At 55.5% G+C, this 18,791-nt stretch overlaps 1 long non-coding RNA gene across 5 annotated transcripts; it reads left to right on the top strand.

Moving 5' to 3' along the window:
- Positions 1-550: 550 nt before the first annotated feature.
- LOC113599546 (uncharacterized) lies at positions 551-8,028 on the top strand. Of its 5 annotated transcripts, none has more exons than XR_008291996.1 (5): positions 551-1,567; positions 3,933-4,350; positions 4,463-6,554; positions 7,192-7,374; positions 7,934-8,028. It is a non-coding gene; the product is annotated as an uncharacterized LOC113599546 (long non-coding RNA). The 5 variants fall into 5 exon arrangements; XR_008291995.1 differs by having other exon boundaries at positions 3,933-5,622; positions 5,783-6,554; XR_008291994.1 differs by having other exon boundaries at positions 3,933-5,622; positions 5,780-6,554.
- The last annotated feature ends 10,763 nt before the right edge of the window (positions 8,029-18,791 follow it).

The following is an 18,791-nucleotide window of genomic DNA, read 5'->3' as shown; positions in this document are numbered from 1 at the left end:
TCCGTACGAGAGGAAGACAGAGGGAAAGTGGAGACAGAGGAGAAGGCCATGTGCACTTGGAGGCAGAGGCTGGGGCAAAGCGGCCACCAACCGAGGAACATTGGGAGCCACCAGAAGTTGGAAGAGGCCAGGAAGAATTCCCCCCTAGAGTCTCTGGAGGGAATGGCCCTTGGTTTTGAACTTCTGAACTCTCCCTGAACTGTGAGAGAATAAATATCTGGTGGGCTTTTTTTTTTTTTTCAGTTAGTTAATTTATTTATTTGTTTGTGTATTTATTTATAATCTCTACACCCAACTTGGGGCTTGAACTCACAACCCTGAGGTCGAGCGTCACATGCCTGGGGCGCCGGGGTGGCTCGGTCGGTTGAGCCTCCAACTTCGGCTCAGGTCATGATCTCACAGTTCACGAGTTCGGGGCCTGCGTCGGGCTCTGTGCTGTCAGCTCAGAGCCCACTTTGGAGCCTCTGTCCCCGCCCCCCCCCCGCCCTTCCCCCGCTCGTGAGCTCGCACGCAGGCGCACTCTCTCTCTCTCAAAATAAACATTAAAAAAAACAAAAAAAAGTGCCACACGCTGTACTGACAGAGCCAGCCAGGCACCCCAAATTTCTGTGTGGTTTTTGTTTTTTAAACCACAGGGTTTGTGGTGCTTTGTTACAGCAGCCACAGGAAACTAATGCACACTCGTTTGTTTGGGGGATTATCACGCAACCAGTAAATCTGGCTACACGGCAACTGAACCGAAGCAGAACGATGGTGAGCGGTCAGCATTATCATGCTTTTCAGGCTGTCCTGTTTCCTCCCCTTGGAGCCCCCTGTGGAGCACATGCTGTTATTATCCTGACTTCACAGGCAAACAAACTAAGGCAATGCTGTAGGTAACTCGCCAAGGTCACCGGCGGGCAGGTGGGAGTGCCCTAAGTGGCAGCCTTCCTAGGCCCCCGAAGTCAGGTGATGGGAAGAGTGTGAAGTCTATTGGCCGAGCAGCAGCAGGAGGTTGGGCACTGAACCAAAAACGGGAGGACGAAAGCGTGTCACCTTAACCCTGTGAAGGGCCCGCCTTCTCCCCTGGGCCAGAATTGTCCAGAGGAAGCCATGGCACGCCCACCTGACAGAATGGTGTGCACCCATCGAAGACGGCCTTCTGAAGCCTGTAGCATCATGGGAAAGGATGACGTCACCAAGCGAACAACGCTCCCTGCAGAATTGCCTCTGTGCAGGGTCGCCCCCCTGGCAGTGTTATGTGTGCACGTGGGTGTAGCAGGAGGGGACTCTTGAGCCACGTGGCTCTCCACACCGTCTCTGGTCAGATGTCCTTGCCTTTAAGCATGCCCAAGTTGATGGCCCGGGGCTGGTCACCTGGCCCCAGGTTCGCCAGCCAGCGGTTCCCTTAGGAATACAGAGTAATGATTCCTCGGGTGCCTGGAGCTTGGGTGCTGTGCACTCACGCGAGGGAGCTGTGGGTCGCTTACGCTGCTCAAAAGGACTGAAGCCATCAGAGAAGCTGCTGTGCAGAGACAGAGACTGAGAATCAGGAAGCAGATGTACAGAGAGGAAGAGACAGTCACAGGTGAGAGATACGATTTCAGGCAACTTTTCAGCTCCTTTCCGTGTATCTTGCTGAGGTTCCACTCTATTCTTGTCCTTGGGTTCTTTTTTTTTTTAAGGCCGATCTTAGGGGTGCCCCGGTGGCTCAGCTGGTTAAGCATCCGACTTGGGCTCAGGTCACGATCTCGCGGTTCGTGAGTTCGAGCCCCGTGTCGGGCTCTGGGCTGACTGCTCAGAGCCTGGAGTCTGCCTCGGATTCCGTGTCCCCCTCTGTCTCTGCCCCTCCCCTGCTCACACTCTGTCTCTCTCTCTCAAAAATAAAATAAGCTTTTCAAAAAATTTTTAACGTTTATTTATTTTTTGAGAGACAGAAAGAGAGCACGAACAGAGTAAGAGCAGAGAGAGAGGGAGACACAGAATCGGAAGCAGGCTCCAGGCTCTGAGCTGTCAGCACAGAGCCCGACACGGGGCTCGAACTCACGAACCGTGAGATCGTGACCTGAGCTAAAGTCAGACACTCAACCGACTGAGCTACCCAGGTGCCCCTGCCCTTGGGTTCTTCTGAAAGTCGCTCACACCCTTAGGCTTTATTCCCTTATTTTGCTTAAAATCTGTATCCATTTCCCAGGACCGCTGTGTCAATTTAGCACAATCTGGGTGGCTTAAAACGACGGGAAGTTATTCTCTTATCGTTCTAGCGGCCAGAAGTCTGAAATTGAGATGTTGGCAGGGCTGGCTCCTTACAGAGGCTCTAGGGAGAATCTGTTCCAGGCCTCTCTCTTATCTTCTGGTGCTGCCTTCTTGGCGTTCAATGCCTTGTTGATGCAACACTCTGATCTCTCCCTCCGTCTTCACTGGCATTCTCCCCATGTGTCTGTGTTTGTGTTCAAATTTCCCTCTTCTTATAAAGATACCCTAATCCAGGATGACCTCATCTTATTTCATCTGCAAAGACTCTATTTTCAATTAAGGTCACATTCTGAGTTTCCATGTGAGCATGAATCTGGGGGGGGGGGATAACATTCAACCCAGTACAAACCCTCTTGAGTTGGTTTCTGTTTTTGTTTTTCAAGTAATCTCGACACCTAACATGGGGCTCGACCTCACAACCCTGAGATCAAGAGTCACGTGTTCTACTGACTGAGCCAGCCAGGCTCCCTGATTTCTGTTTTTTGGAAAAAAAAAACAATCAGAATTAATACAGAAGTGGGCATCCGAAATGGAATGGAAAGAAACAGCTTTTTATTTTTTCTCGTTTTTTTAAATGTTTATTTATTGATTGATTTTTTAATTTTTTTTTAACGTTTACTTATTTTTGAGACAGAGAGAGACAGAGCATGAACGGGGGAGGGGCAGAGAGAGGGAGACACAGAATCTGAAACAGGCTCCAGGCTCCGAGCTGTCTGCACAGAGCCTGACACAGGGCTCGACCCCACGAGCCGCAAGATCATGACCTGAGCTGAAGTCAGACGCTTAACGGACCGAGCCACCCAGGCACCCCCAAGAAGCCTCTTTTTGAAGAAGGTATTGAAACTGGGGTGACGTGAGAGAGACTTGAGAGAGAAGGGTGATGCGGATTCCCACTCCCTGGACGAACATCAGCAGTTTTTGCCGGTGGTAACAGATCAGTTCATGTCTTCAGTGATCTCACGGGACTCAGAACATGTGCCAACCAAGGGGGACGCTTTAAGAAACTTGTCTGGCATATTAGTATGTGGATTCCTTCTAGCAGCCTTCAGAAGGTGCCACAACATGAGCTTTTGTTCAATTCTGCTCAAGATCGGGGTGGGGGGGGAAGGGCGGGGCAAATATTTAACTATGTTGGGGGAAGTCCTTTTTTCTATAGCCAGTGACAACCACGCATCAAATAGTCATGAACCTGCCGCATAGCAAGAGCCACATTGTGCGTGACCCTAGGGTTAACGCACCAAACACAAAAGTCTGTGAACTTAGCAAGTGGAACAGGGATATTTGGGAAGAGCCACGGGAGTGAATAACCCTCAACCTCTGGCCCTTTAGCCTCTCATTGTCAAGTGTCATGAAGGCAGGTAGGGGTAGCATTTCAAGAGAAATTAGGGGCGCCTGGGTGGCTCAGTCGGTTAAGCGTCCGACTGTGGCTCAGGCCATGATCTCACAGTTCATGGGTTTGAGCCCTGCATCAGGCTCTGTGCTGACAGCTCGGACCCTGGAGCCTGCTTTGGATTCTGTGTGTGTGTGTGTCTCTCTCTCTCTCTCTGTCTCTGCCCTTTCCCTGCTCACACGCTGTGTCTCTCTGTCTCTCAAAAATAAATAAGCATTAAAAATTAAAAAAAAAAAAAAAAGAGAAATTAGATAAAAAGCCTGCTTTCCGCCCAGGTTAGATGATGATTTCCTCTCCTCACCTTTAGGCTGAAAGAAGAAAACCAGCCACCATGCTTGCTGTTGAGAAACCCCAGCCCTGGGGGATGGCCCAGTCTGTGGCTGAATATTCTACTGGACAGGAGTTCATGGCAGTGTTTGTTGGGTCAATGACATGACCCAAAACAAAACTGACAGCCAACTAGCTAAGCTTCTGTGGGAATTGAAACTCCAGGAAACCCTAAAACCTGGCAAACTGGGGCTTGTGATGGCTTACCCTCTGGGTGATTCCTAAGCCCACATCCCAGCACCAACGTGAAGCAGGTTCCCGGGTAGCTGTGTCCCCTCCTAGAACAAGGTGTCCCAAGAATCTCTCAAGGGCAGGTCTGCAAGACCCCAGAGAAGGGATCCCTTCCCAGTGGGCAGGACCGGGGGCAGCCATGTTTGCCGACGAAGAAGCCGAGGAAGGTAACCAGTAAAGCAAACCCCGTGAATATCTTGTTCCTGAGGTTCAATTTACTCCTCCTGGCTAGAAGACCAGGGTGTGTTCTCTGTATCTTCCTTCCCTTTTCTGCTCTAGAGATCAAGCACGGAAGGAGACGTTAAACTGATCGTTTAGCCTATAGATTGAGACAGATCCAAGGAGCCACCTTAGATGAGACTCCGTAGAAATAGGCAGGACCGGGTGTCAGCTGAAGATCCCGGCTCTGAGAATGGAGCCCTGGACGCGATAGTTGGACCTGACTTGGATCGCCTCCCATTTGGCAGGGAGACGAGATATTTGCGGTGGACTTTGTGGTATAACGATTAAGCAAGACCAATCAGAATGGAGATATCTGGGGAAAGCCGAAGGAATTAGCGTGTGTGTGTGTGTGTGTGTGTGTGTGTGTGATGGAGAGTGGATGCTCTTGGCTGTCCATCTGGCCCCCTTTTCTCGTAGCCCTTCCTCGCTTTGTCATGACAGAAATGTAGCATATAAACTTGACCACTGGCCATAACCGATTCCTGCTTCCCGGGGTTTGGGACCCGGACATAGTTCTCTCTGGGAGAAGGGATCCAGGCCACATCAGCGTGGCAGGTGGGACGCAGGCGGGCAAATGGGACAGGCAAGCAAGCGGTGCTGAGAAAGAATCCAAGAGCTCTGAGTGCCCGTGCTCCAAACTGGGCTGCGTGTCCGGGCTCCATGAGAACATCCTGTGCCTTTGCTATAAAGTCTCCTTTCCTGCTTGAGCGGTCAGCGACTGATTTCTGATTCTTGGGGTCACTCATTTGCTGGGACAGCGACCTACCCTGGGGCATGGGCTCGGCTGCGGCTGGAGAACAAACTTAAGACATCTAATAATCAAGAGAGCCAACTGGACTAGCCCCCTGGGGTTATCTCCCACCACCTCCCCCCGCCCTTCATGCTGCACCAAGGGCTGCGACTTGTGGCTCCGGACCACCCCAAGCTCCCTGACTCTGGGCCTTTGCTCATGCTGTTCCCTTTGCCTGGACTGCCCTTCCCAACTGTTCCTCTTGCCCTCTCTGCCTCTTTCCTTGCCTGGCCGGTTGGCACAGATATCGCCCACGTGGCCCCTGTCTAGAAGGGTCTTTGTTCCAGGCTGCAGCATCCCCCACTGTAGCACTCGGTCTGCTCAGTTCCGACTGCCAGGGTGCTGGCTGCTCCTCAGAGCGGGGCCTCCGCGTGGATCGGGCTGGCATCCCGGCGTGAGCTCGGTGTCGGCACCCAGAGTGTTACAAGTGAGTCTGTAGAAGTGTGGGATGAATGAATGAATGAGCCAGTCATGGCTGGACAGGCTTTGCCCAGCAGAAGGGTCAGGGGTCTGCAGCCAAGGGAGAGGAAGGACAAAGGTCCTGGTCCTACCAGCGTGGGAACAGCTCCTTCCTTTCCTTCCAGCAGGCGCCCAACACCCAGGGACTGGGAGCCAGATGCTCAGAGGCTTGACAGCCTCAGGGAGTCCAGACTCACCTTCCAGAGCGGCCCCTCCACCCCTCATGTCACCAGACATGGGGGTTCAGCCTGGATCGGTCCATCCGTAGGTTCTGCTCCCACGTCTAGGAAAAAGCACTGCTTCCAGAATGAGGATGGGAAGGAGGGCGCCTCTGCTCCTCCCATCTGGCAGCCGCACCCCCCCACGCCCCCCCCACCCCGGCTTCCCCCACCAGCCTCCCAACCTCCGCTGCTGCCTGTGCTCCGAGCTGGAGACCACAGAGCCCAGAGCCTGGCAGCTGGATGGCGCAACGCATGGAATACGCTGCTCTCCCCAGCTTCCTGAGGCCCCCACCCCTGGGATCCTCCGCCCCCCAGGGCTCCTTCCCCCAGCGGGCTTCGGCCTTCACCTTCACCTTCACCTCTCCACCCCCCAGCGTGCGCTGACGAAAGGGCAATGGTGCAAAATTCGTTGGGGAGAAAAACAGGAAGTGGAGCCTGAGAGCAAGGCTGCAGAAACGCTCCCCGGGCGTTGGCCGCCCTTCCACCCGCAGCCTTACAGGAAAGTGGTGAGGGGGCAGCCCCAGCCCGGGCTGTGGGGGCGTGGGGTGAGGGTGCTGGTGGGAGAGTCCAGGAAAGACCCTTCCGCTGTATTTTTAGGGGCTGTGTCTTGTAGAGCAAATGCTACATCTGTGTCCTGCACTTGACATCTCCTCTCACCTGTTCACAGCGGCTCCTCAAGGTTAGTACGCCCACCCCCGTTTACAGACGGGCCAACAGACTCAGAGAAGTTAAGCGACTCGGCCAAGGCCACACAGCCTTTCCCACGGCCGGGTCATGGCTCCTTGATCCTTTCTCAGACTTTGATTTCTATTTGTGGTGTGTTTTTGTTCTGGGCCTGTGAGCGGACAGGGGGGCGGGGGGAGGGCGGAGGGGGAGCACTGTTTCTGGCTCCTTGGTCTGAGCACATCGGAATGGGTGGTAAGAAAAGGCTGCCGACCGACAGCTCATCCCTTGAGAGCCTGTTTCCTGCAATGTGTGAGCGGAAGGTCCAAGTGCCCTGGTTCCTTTGTTAGAGACGGGGGTGGTGGTACCAGGGAGGGGGTTCAGCCGGCTGACAGCCCAAAGGACTCAGAACTCCAGATGAGTCCAGAACCCTCTTTCCCTTTCAAGCCGGGGACTCGGGGTAGCCCCAGTCCTCTAGCTTCACACCTGACAGGCATCGTCAGAATGAGAGCAAGGAGAAGAGGTACCCAGGCAGGGGTGAGGTCAAGGAGCGGGGAGACAACGCCCCGAAGGCCCCCCCCACCGGAGCCCTCACTTGGACCCCAGCTCTCCCGGCCCCGGGACACGACGTCCAGGTCCCCATCATCCCACAGAGTCGCAGATGGAGCCCCCCAGGCCCACGGAACCTGGCCACCCGTACAGAAGGCACCGCGGCCCCCCACTCCCCATCTCTGAGGTCGAAACCACAATGTCGTGCTGTGGCCTTCACTCACCCGTCACGACAGGGGTCCCTTTCCCAGAAGCCTCTGGGGCTGCCAGACCACAGCAGAAGCCAGGTATGGACAGGCCCGGAGGCACCGTCTGCGTCACCGGTCCCTCTGCTGCTCTCTGGGCCGTGGGTGGGCTCTGCACCCCCCCCCCCCACCGCTGCCTCCGCTCCCCGTAGGCCGGGCTGCTGGGTTGCAGACTGCAAACGAGAGAGGCCCTCCGGCCTCTAGCCTCAAAGGCGTGCCCGCCCCTTTCTGCCCTCTTTGGATGGCAGCCCCCCCCCCCCCAGTACCAAGCAGCACCCCGGGGCCAGCGGGACGCCTCCTTCCCTTTGCAGAGGAGACCCAGCCTCGGGTCACAAGCCGCTCCACGTAGAAGGGAACTATTAACATGAGGTGTTATGGGGGCACCTGGCTGGAGCCTGCAACTCTTGACCTCAGGGCTGTGAGCTCAAGCCCCACATTGGGTGTGGAGCCCACTTAAAATAAATTAAGAAATAAATTAAATAAATAACGTGAGGTGTTCTATGTAAAGCGGTTAGAACAATGCCCGGCCCTTAGTAAGAGCTCAAGACAGGGCACCTGGGGGGCTCAGTCCGTTAAGCATCCGGCTCTTGGTTTCACCCAGCTCATGATCTCACCGTTGGTGGATTTGAGCCCCACACTGGGCTCCGTATTGACAATGCAGAGCCTGCTTGGGATTCTCTCTCCCCCCCTCTCTCTGCCCCTCCATGCTCGCTCTCTCTCTCTCAAAATAAATAAACTTAAAAAAAAAAGCTCAATATATGTATATCACCATCACCACGTGATTTAATCTCTGCAACACCCCTGTGAGGTGGGGATTACGCTGCTATTTGCAGACGAGGAAACTGAGGCAGACGTGAAGCCACATGCCTCCGTTCAGGCAGTATTAAGTGGCTGAGTACGGATAGAAGGCTAAGTCTGCTGGGGGCTCGGGCTGCCAGTGCCCTCTGGTCCGGAAGCCAGCTTTGGGTGTACCCCACCCCCACCCCCACCCCCACCCCCAAAGGAGCGCAGGGTGGGACGCGAGGCTGCTCCCGACAAGGACGCAGAGGTGGGTCCGGAGCGGGGCCACCCTCCAGTCCTCCCGCGGGGCGCTCAGCTCGGGGCCTCCCGCTCGGGCTCCAGGAAGGCATGGGCGCCACCTGGTGGCGGCAGGAGGTCAACGCCACCACCGTCCCGTCGGCGCTCAGCGACGTCCCGCACGCGCTCCCGGCGGCGCGTTGGGCGAAGGCGCCGATGAGCCCGCACGCAGGCAATTCCCTTTCCTCCTTGCCCAGGGTCCTCCGGGGGTAGGGACGTGCGCCTCCACCCCGGGGTTGCCGTGCTTGGGCTGCTGGTGATTTGGGGGCACGTATTGCAGCAGCGAAGCTCATTTTGCTGAGAATATATTGTACGTTCAGCCTTCCTATTCCTTTCTCAATTCCTTCACGCAAGAGGCAGATTGTTCCAGAGCCGCTCTCTGGCTGAGCTCGGTGCTGGGCCGCTCAGCCCGGCCTCTAGCTTCTAACCCTCCCAGCAGCTCCTGTGCCCAGACAGGGGAGCCCTCCAGCGCTTCCCTCCCAGCTCCCCAGCTCCTCCCCAGCAGCCCTGTGGCATCTCCACCTGGACGCTGGCAGTCCCCTCAGCGGAATCTGACCCCGGCCCAATTTCCTGCCCAACCTAGCCCGGTCCTTCCCTTCCTTCCTGCCTCCGTGAGAGCGGTCCCTCTTGACACCCTGGCCAAAGCAGAAACCCGCCTCACGGTTCACTTCTCCCCTCTCCCCCGCTGCCCCTTGCAGGTGTCACCAAGCCTCGCGGTCTGTGCCACCACCAAGGGACGAGGCTCCAAGTTTCACTCGTCCATTCAACACACGTTGCCAAATGTCACCAGACACGGTCCTGTGCCCTGAGGATACTGCGGTGACAACGACTCTGCCTGCGGGACATTCAGGTGGGGGGCGGGGCAGATTCGGAAATAAACAAGAAACAAACAAACGCATCTGTAATACCTCCCGTGGCAGTTGGTGCTCTGGAGAACGAAGCAGGGGGGTGCCCTCCTTACCCTGCTTGGGCTGCACCCCCCCCCCCCCCATCACGCAGCTGCTGCCCTCACCACACACATTGCCTTCCACACTCTGGGCGATGACCCCATGCAAGGATTCCCCCCCCCCTCATTCCTCCCCCAGGCTCTGATACCTCCCACCAGGCCACCCTCCCCACCCGTGTGGACTCCCCCCTCACCAGACTGTGGGTCGGACACCCCACCCGGCCACCCAGGACAGCTGCCTCTCCCCCCTCCACCGCCCCGCTCCCCCCCTCGTGCCCTTTGGACTGAATTATAAAGGAGGGAAAGGCAAGGAACAGAAGGGGAGCAGGCAGAGAGGGCGGCCCCTGAACGGGATATTAAAAAAAAAAATCCAAACCCTCCAAAAAGCAGAAAGAGTAGCTCAGCGAACCCCATACACCCTGAAGAAAGGTGTCTTCCGATAGAAGAGCAGCCTGGTGGGAATAAGGGACGGAAGAGAAAACAGCGCCTGCAGGGGGCGCTACCGCTGGATGGGGTCGCGGAGCAGCAGGGAGCGGGAGCGGGTGCCCCGCAGAGGGGCGGGGCCCCGGGTGTCTGGACAGTCCAGCGACAGGCAGGGGGCGCAGGGGCAGGCGCAGCTGTCCGTAGGCTGGTGGCTGCATCGCGCGAGTGGGTGGACTTCTCTCCTGGGTTTTGTGGGTTTTTGTTCTGTGAAGTAGGAAGCGAGCTCGTTGGCTGACAGAGGAGAGGGGAGGAGATGTTGAGAATAGGGGCGGGAAGTGAGGGTGTGGAAAGTCCCCCCAGGGACCCCCCAGGACCCCCCAGGGGTGGGACTTCGGGGCTGCAGAAGGCCCCTTGAGGTTTTGTGGTCATGCAGCTAAAGTGAGAGCCAACCGCGTGGCAACTCTTTCCCCCCACTTTGGTCTTTGGTCCGAGTGGGTGTGCACCTGTCCTGTCCCCTCCATCTCCTCTTGCTGCCGCCTTGGGCTGCTGCCCCCACCCACCTGCCCTCACCCAAGGAGCACCCAGCCCAGTTACCGGTCCCCTAGCAACAGGGGTCTGGGCTCAGCGGAGAGAGGCGGTAACCGGAGGCCTCCCCGCTGGGCGCTAAGTACAGAGACAAGTGTTGCTGCGAGGTCCTGCAGGGGTGGGGGTTGGGGGGGCTTCCCATCCTGGCACAACCAAGCTGGATCCTCTCTCCCCCTGCCCAGGGTCCCTGCCGGCTGAAGCTGATCGGAGTTGGTTTCTCCCACTTTGTCGCCCAGAATGTTTCAGCCGAGACTTCTGACCCCAGCCTCTTGTCTCTAGTCACTAGTGGGTCCTCCAGGGCACTTCTGCCCCGCCCGTCCCCCCTCATGCTCACCCAGTAACAAGCAGCTGTTTGTTACCCGTGTTCCCGACCAAGCACCTTCACACCGCGGACTCGTTCCATTCGGGCAGCTCTAGGAGGTAGGAAACAATTCCCAGTTTGTGTGCTTATTTGTTTTTCCAGGAGGAGAGACTCTTGGCAGAGTAATTAATTTACCCAAGGTGAGTGGACAGGTAATTCACTTGCTAGAAACAAGAAATCCACCCAACTCTGCCCGTTCCCAGCCCACACCCTCTCCACTGGGTGCCTGGATTCTCCCTAAACATCTCCCCTCACGCGCTGGATATACACACATAAGTTACCCACGTTTGAGGGCTTGCAGACAGAAGGTTACGAGAGAATCTTCCTGCTCTCATTCTTCCCCAGGGTTGGGTGTTGCCACCAGTCAGGACCGGCCACATAATTGGGGGGCCTGATGCAAGATGAAAATGTGGGGCCCCAGGTTCAAAAATTATTAAGAATCGGGGCGGCGCCTGGGTGGCTCGGTCGGTTAAGTGTCAGACTCTCGATTTCGGCTCGGGTCACGATCTCGCGGCTCATGGGGTTGAGCCTCGAGTCAGCACAGAGCCTCCTTGGGATTCTCTCTCTCTCCCTCTCTCCCGGTGCCTCCCCTGCTCTCTCTCTCTCTCTCAAAGTAAATAAACTTAAAAAAAATATTAAGACTTTCAAGGTGGTGCAGGCAGAGCATTAAGTGGCACGTGGGGCCTTTGTGAACACGGGGTGGGGGGAGGGGACTGTGTCGCTGCGTGGGTCTCATGCCCCTGAAGCCAGCTCTGCCGTCTGGTTTGCGTCTTAAATACACTCATAAATACGTGCAGGCCTTCACTCGTACATGAACCTCCTGAATGTGTGGTCGTCAGGAAAATGAGAGGGCTGTGCCAGGGGAAACACTTGGCATGGAACAGCCAGGCCGAGGACGAGAGTGTGGAGGGTCCATTCGAGCCCCACTGGGTGGAGAGATTACTTAAAGAAAGAAAGAAACTTAAAAAGGGGGGGGGGTGCTGGGGCGCCTGGGTGGCGCAGTCGGTTAAGCGTCCGGCTTCAGCCAGGTCACGATCTCGCGGTCCGTGAGTTCGAGCCCCGCGTCGGGCTCTGGGCTGACGGCTCAGAGCCTGGAGCCTGTTTCCGACTCTGTGTCTCCCCCTCTCTCTGCCCCTCCCCCGTTCATGCTCTGTCTCCCTCTGTCCCAAAAATAAATAAACGTTGAAAACAAAACAAAACAAAACAAAAAAAGGGGGGGGGTGCTTGTTTCAGAGGAGCACGTGACTCCTGATCTTGGGGTCGTGAGTGTGAGCCCCTTGGCGGGTGTAGAGATGACTCAAACAAATAAAACAGAAAAGGAGTGTGGCGGTGCCTGGGTGGCTCAGTCGGTTTAAACATCCGACTTTGGCTCAGGTCATGGTCTCACGGTTCATAGGTTCAAGCCCCGCGTTGGGCTCTGTGCTGACGGCTCAGAGCCTGGAGCCCGCTTCAGACTCTGTGTCTCGCTCTCTCTCTGCCCCTCCCCTGCTTGCACTCTGTCTCTGTCTCTCTCTGTCTCAAAAATAAATAAAACATTAAAAAAATTAAAAAAAAATACAGACTTAAAAATAAACCTTTTGGGGGCACCTGAGTAGCACAGTCGAGCCTCCGACTCTTGATTTCAGCTCAGGTCACGATCCCAGGGTCGTGAGATACAGCTCCACGTGGGGCTCCGCGCTGAGCAAGGAGCCTGCTGGAGATTCTCTCTCTCCTTCTATCTCTGCCCCTCTCCCACTCTCTCTCTCTCTCTCTCTCAAATAAAAACTAATACTAAAATAAACCTTTTGGAGTCATAACTTAAGAACTGTAAACTGCATTGGCTGAGTTTTGACAAATGTACTCAACCTTGAAACATGGCCTCTATCAGGATAAAGAACATTCCTGTCATTCCTGAAAAGATTCTGTGGGCCTCTTAGTACCAGTCTCATGTAACGACTGTTTTTTTATTTTATTTTTTTAATATTTGGCTTTTTTTTAAGTTTATTTATTTTGAGAGAGAGAGAGAGAGAGAGAGAGAGAGAGAGAGTGAAGGAGGGTCAGAGAAGAGAGAGGGAGAGAATCTGAAAGTGCAGAGCCCAACGCAGGGCTAGAACCCATGACCCGCAAGATCGTGACCTGAGCAGAAATCAAGAGTCAGATGCCCAACCTACTGGGCCACCTGGGGCCCCCAAGGTTTTGGGGGGTTTTTGTTTTTTAATTACAAAACCTGATGTTTATTGAGGACAAAGGAAACCAGTTGGCACAGAGGCCCGATTTCACATCATCAAACTTCAGCCGAGGGGGGTGGCCAGCCCCGAAGTCACCCTCCCTGGGAGAGAGGGGCTGTCAGGCCTCAGGGCCGCTTGGGGTCTCTGGCCCAGGAGCATGTGAAGGAGGAGGGCGAGAGAGGACCGAGGGCCCTGGGTGGGGGCTGGGAGCAGCAACGGAGGGGCTGCTGAGGTGGTGATGGTCCAGGGGGGAGGCGGGGAGAGTGTGGTCCACTCTCAGGGATTGACTTGGGGCAGGGAGCTGAGCTCAGGCAGCAGCTCTGGGGGGTGGGGGGGGGGCTTGTCTTGTTGTTATTGTTTTTAAATGGTTTACTTATTTTGAGAGAGCACAAGCAGGGGAGGGGCAGAGAGAGGGGGACACAGAATCGGAAGCAGGCTCCAGGCCCTGAGCTGTCAGCACAGAGCCCGAGGCGGGGCTCGAACCCACGAACCTTGAGATCGTGACCCGAGCCGAAGTCAGTCGCCCAACCGACTGAGCCACGCAGGCACCCCGACAAAATGTGTTTAGAAGCAACATAAGCCTGCGGCACTTGGGTGGCTCAGCTGGTTGAAGGTCTGACTCTTGATTTCAGCTCAGGTCGTGATTCCAGGGTCGTGGGATTGAACCCTGCGTCGGGCTCTGTGCTGAGTGTGGAGCCTGCTTGGGATTCTCTCTCTCTCTCTCTCTCTCTCTCTCTCTCTCTCTGCTCCTCTCCTGCTCTCTTTCTAAAATAAATATAAATAAATAAACAAACAAACAAATAAATACATGCAACTTAAGCCTGCTGCTTACTCAGCATAAAGGCAGAACAGGGGACCTGCTAATTTGGTCTCTTTCTAGACTGCTCGATCGTGCCAGGGGTCACCTGGGGACATTTATATCAGCCTTTTTGTCGAGTCATCAGCGAATGCAGTCGGCAATTTGGCCGGTTTGAGTGAAGGGGCCACATAAAAATGAAATATTAATTCAGCTTCCCCTCTTTACTATTTATAAAGTCAAAACAGAGAAGGCTGTTCCTCAAGCCCGACCACAGTGGGTGTGGAAGCTGCAAGTTCATGGCAAATTGTCAGTGTCTCGGCAAAAAGAAAACTAAATCTTTAGACGAAATCCCAGCTCAGCAAACCCCTCAGCAGCTGTGGGGAGGACTCAAGGTCACAAAATGCCTGGACCATAAAATACAGTGACGGCCACTCTGTACTAGACTTTGCCGTAAGGTCAACCTCAGAAAACCACCCCGGTCTTCTTCCTGTGTCAGGTGTGCAGCAAGCTAAGAAGGGGAAACCCCGTATCTCCTTGCTGGGATGGAACACCTAGCAGGCCCAGGGGTCTGCAAGTTGGGGCCCCGCAATGTGGATTTGTGCTAATGTGTAGCATTGGCGTGGATTAATCTGGAAAGTTCCACTAATATTAAATTTCTTTTTTTTTTTTTTAAAGAAATTTTGAGAGAGAGAGCGTGAGTGGGGAAGGGCAGAGAGAGAGGTGAGCAGAGGATCAGAAGTGGGCTCCGTGCTGACAGGCTGACAGCAGCGAGCCTGATGCGGGTCTCGAACTCACAAACTGTGAGATCATGACCTGAGCCGAAGCTGGATGCTCAACCCCCTGAGCCACTAGGTGGCCCTACATTTTTTTTTTTAACGTTTATTTATCCAGAGAGAGAGAGAGAGCATGCAAGTGAACGGACGGGCAGAGAGAGAGACTCCCAAGCAGTCTTCACACCATTGGTGCTGAGCCCACGTTGGGGCTCGATCCCGTGAACCTGGGAGATCATGAACTGAGCCGAAACCAAGAGTCCGATGCTTAACCAACCGACTGAGCCACCCAGGTGCCCCTCCACTAGTATTAAAAGGAAGAGTTAGATTCGTTTACAGAAATTATTTCTGTAAAAGGCACCGAGTGGCCCCAGAAGCCTGTCCGTGACCCCTGTAATTTCTAGTGTTTACTAGTTTATTAATTTCCACACAAGATTCAAGCTAAGTAAGTGAATGTTTGATTCAGTTCGGCAGAGGAAAACACCAAACACAGAAAATGCTGCTCTGCACGTGGATCTTGGACTCAGACCTTTTTTGGTTCTCCAAAAATTGAACAACTTTTAGTTAAAAAAAAAAAAAAATCAGCACCTGGGGCACCTGGGTGGCTTGGTCGCTTAAGTAGCCGACTCTTGGTTTCGGCTCAGGTCATGATCTCACGGTTCTCGGGTTCGAGCCTGGCGTTGGGCTCTGTGCTGACAGCAGGGAGCCTGCTTGGGATTCTCTCTCTCCCTGTCTCTCTGTTCCTCCCCCACTTGTGCTGTCTCAGTCTCTCTCAAGGTAAATAAACTTAAAAAAAGATCACCACCTGAAAACCCTTCCCATCTGCAGAATCCGCAGAACGATAAGACCTCCGTGAAATCTCACCTGCACCCCCAGCCCGGAGTTGGGAGACTTTACTGCACTGAGTGGGGCAGATAAACAAAGCCTTGGGATTCACCCCCTAGAATTGTTCTCTGTAAACCCAACAGTATAGAAGAGAGACGTCACTTCTTCTGTCCCAGGGGCACTTTGACATCGTATGTGCTTTTCCTGGGCAGCAATGACTCAGTTCCCCGAGGTTTTCTCCAGGGAAACCTCCAGCCCCGGGGCTTGCGCCGACCCAGTGGGAAACCTGGTCCCCAGCAGCTCCTGAGCTTTGTTGACATTAGCTTCTTATTTGGCTTTAGGGGGTCAGGACAGATACCCCAGGGTCAGCCAAGGCTTCATCCCTGGTTCTGTGCAAAGCAAGAGGCTCCGTCACAGCCTGCACGCTCCCTCCGAGGTTGGAGGTCCATCTCTGGGGGTGACCTTGGGACCTCGGAGGGAGGCCATCCCTCCACCCCTGCTCTCCTCTCTGTGATGGCCTCCCTGCTGGCCAGAAACCCACTGTCCGGTGAGGTCCCGCCCCGCAGCCCCAGATCCAGCCTGTCTCCCTTAATCTTTGTTAGGGTCACAGCAGGCCGGTGGCCAGACCAGTCAGGCCATTCCCAATTGCCTGTCCTCTCTTCCTCCTCCTGAGAGACTCCCCCTCCCCGACCGGCCGACCCCCAGCCAGTACCGGTGGGTGCCTCACCTCTGAACGGATCCAGGAAGTCGAAACTGCCTAAGTCAGACCCGTTCCCCAGTGACTTCCAGTAGGAGACTGGAGGTGGGTTTCCACCTGCCCTCATGGCCCGGGGACCCTCTAGCACCCAGGGGCAGCTTGTGTCACTCAGCTCTTTGCAACTTGAAATGAATGCTACAGATCCTCAGGACCCCTCCCTCAGACCAGCCCTCTGCCACCTTCTCTGCCCAACCCCTCCCCCCCCCCCCCCCCCCGCCAGGGTCATGGGCGTTCAGGGTGTGAAGGGGCTTTGGCCCCTCCCCACCGCCGCCATGGAGATAGGATATGCTCGACCCCAAGCCTCCCTGGGGACCTGGTCTCAGCTCAGCCCCCAGCTCACCCCCCTTCTTGTCTGCTCCTGTTCTGTCCTCCACTTCTGTGAGGGTCCCACCAAAGCAGGTGCTGTTAAGTCTCCGCTGCAGGTAGCATCTGGCAGTCTCCCCTGGCTTCAGAGACACCCCCCCGTGTCCCCTGTCCCCTCTCCTCAGAGCGAGACCAGGAAACACCTGCGCACCAGCTTCCTAGTGGACGTTCATTCGTTCACGCAACAGTATCTTGTGAGCCAAGGTCTCTGCTCTCGTGGAAGTTACTCCTCCGAAGGGGAGGCAGCCGCTGCCTAGAACTCAATGGAAGCAGTAGGACACGGAGGAGGAGAATGACAGGGGAACCCAGACGGCTGCGGAGGCCTCTCAGAGCAGGTGGCCTGTGAGGGGTGCCTGAAGCTTGCGGTTGAGGGAGGAGGGCTCCAGGCGGGGCTCAGCAGGGGCAGGTGCGCATCGGCTGTCTCCAAAGCATCCGATGCAAGTGCTCAAAGCTGAATTTTAAAACTCCCCCGTCCCCTGCCCCGTTTCCCCACATCAGGAGGGGCCCTCCATCCAGCCCACGGTGCACGCAAAAAGCCTAGAGGTCAACCTGGACACCCCTCCGCCCTCACCTCCAATAGCCAAGTCCTGTGGGTTGCCCCTGCTGACTCCTCCTTTCACTCTTTTTTTTTTTTAATGTTTATTTTTGAGAGAGAGAGAGAGAGAGAGAGAGAGAGAGAGAGAGAGCGCGCGAGCGCTTGCGTGCAGGGAAGGGTCAGAGAGAGAGGTACAGAGGATCCGAAGCGGGCCCTAAGCTGGCAGTAGATAGCCCGATGCAGGGCTTGAACCCGTGAACCATGAGATCATGACCTGAGCCAAAGTCGGACACTTAACCAACTGAGCCACCCAGGCGCCCCCCTCATTTCATCTTGTGCTCCTCCAACCCAGTCTTCCTTTCCTGCTGAGCGGCCCTTTAAAAATGCACATTTGCTCCTGTGACTCCCTTCCCCGAATGCAGCATTGGCTTTCCCTCCCTTCTTAGGATGGAATCTAAATTCCCAGCAGTCTTCCACGGGTGACCTTCTGCTCTCCTCTCTCCTGGACTCTTGCCACACTAACCTTTCAATTCCTTGAAAGCTGGCCCCAGGGCCTTTGCCTTGCACACAGCGATCTCTCTCTTGTCCTTAAGCTTCACGTCCGGCATCCTGACTATTCACACGAGACACCGTGTCCCATTACTTCACAGCCCCTCCGCCGCGAACGCGTGGACTGTATGCTTACCCAGGCCCGCCTCCCTGCTCTGGGTGGGCTCCCTGGAGCAGGGGCATCACCATTTTGCCCACCATTGTTGCCCCAGCGCCTGTCGCAGCCGTGCACACGCTAGGGGCACCCTAATACTCATTGAGCAAATCTGGCCAGAGACAGAGGAATGAAGGAAAGAATGTGCCGTGGAAATCCTGGGACCCTCTCTTCCGTCACTGTGACCCAGCTCTCTCACCTAGTGAATGGGGGGGGGGTGTGTGTGGAGCATAAACAAAGCCAGCAAGTGTGCACCATCCCATGGTGGCCCCGAAGCCACGCTGGCTGCACCCTGGTGCCATTCCCCACGTCCACCCCCCCCCCCAGCAAAATGTCCTCAGAGTTGCTGCCACATAAAAACACTCTGCAGTGGGGGAACCACTCTGGACCCCCAGCTGTGCCCTCCGTGGTGGCGGCTCTCGCCTCTGGTCACCTCTGGGAAGGGCCAGATGAACTAGGTCCTGCTGCTCGGAAGGGTCCCCGCGTCACACGACTTATTGGTAAGGGGCGGTGGGACGCCAACGGCGGTTTCCCAAACTTTTTAAAAGATCAGCAGAACTTTTCCTGACATAACAACTCAAGTGGAGCCCGGCACCGAAGTGGGGGTGGTGCCGGGTCCCCCGCCCCCCACCCCCATGTTCTCTCTGCACAAACATTACAGAATTCCAACCCGACCCCTTGCCCATCCCGCTTGCCACGTAAGCTGTCTGGTGACCGGGGGAGCAGGTTTACAAAACAAAGTCAGCTTAGGACTTTTGGAAGGGAGAAAACAAACAAAACACCGGTGCAAAACCCCAGGACGACACCATTTTCTGTCCCTTCCAGAATGCAAGCAGCCAACAGATAGAAAAGCCTGAAATACAGAAGCCGCAAGCCCGTACAGAGAGGTTTCTGGCAGCCCCAGTTCTAAAAGCGGGGAGAGCGGACAAGTCTCCGGCTCAGCAGACGGGGACAACAAGCCAGAGCCGTGCTGCACGGAGGCCGTCTCGGCCTCTGGGTGGACGAGAGCTCCCTCGACGGCATGGAAGTGGGCATTTGACGGAGCCGGGAGAGGAAGAAAGTGACAAAGTGTTGGGTACAGAAAGGCCCTGTTTCTGTGAAAGTATAT

The sequence above is a fragment of the Acinonyx jubatus genome, chromosome C1 (genome assembly GCF_027475565.1).
Source record: "Acinonyx jubatus isolate Ajub_Pintada_27869175 chromosome C1, VMU_Ajub_asm_v1.0, whole genome shotgun sequence".
NCBI lineage: Eukaryota > Metazoa > Chordata > Mammalia > Carnivora > Felidae > Acinonyx > Acinonyx jubatus.
The sequence above is the reverse complement of the archived record's forward strand: the minus strand, read 5'-3'. Positions and strand labels throughout refer to the sequence as shown.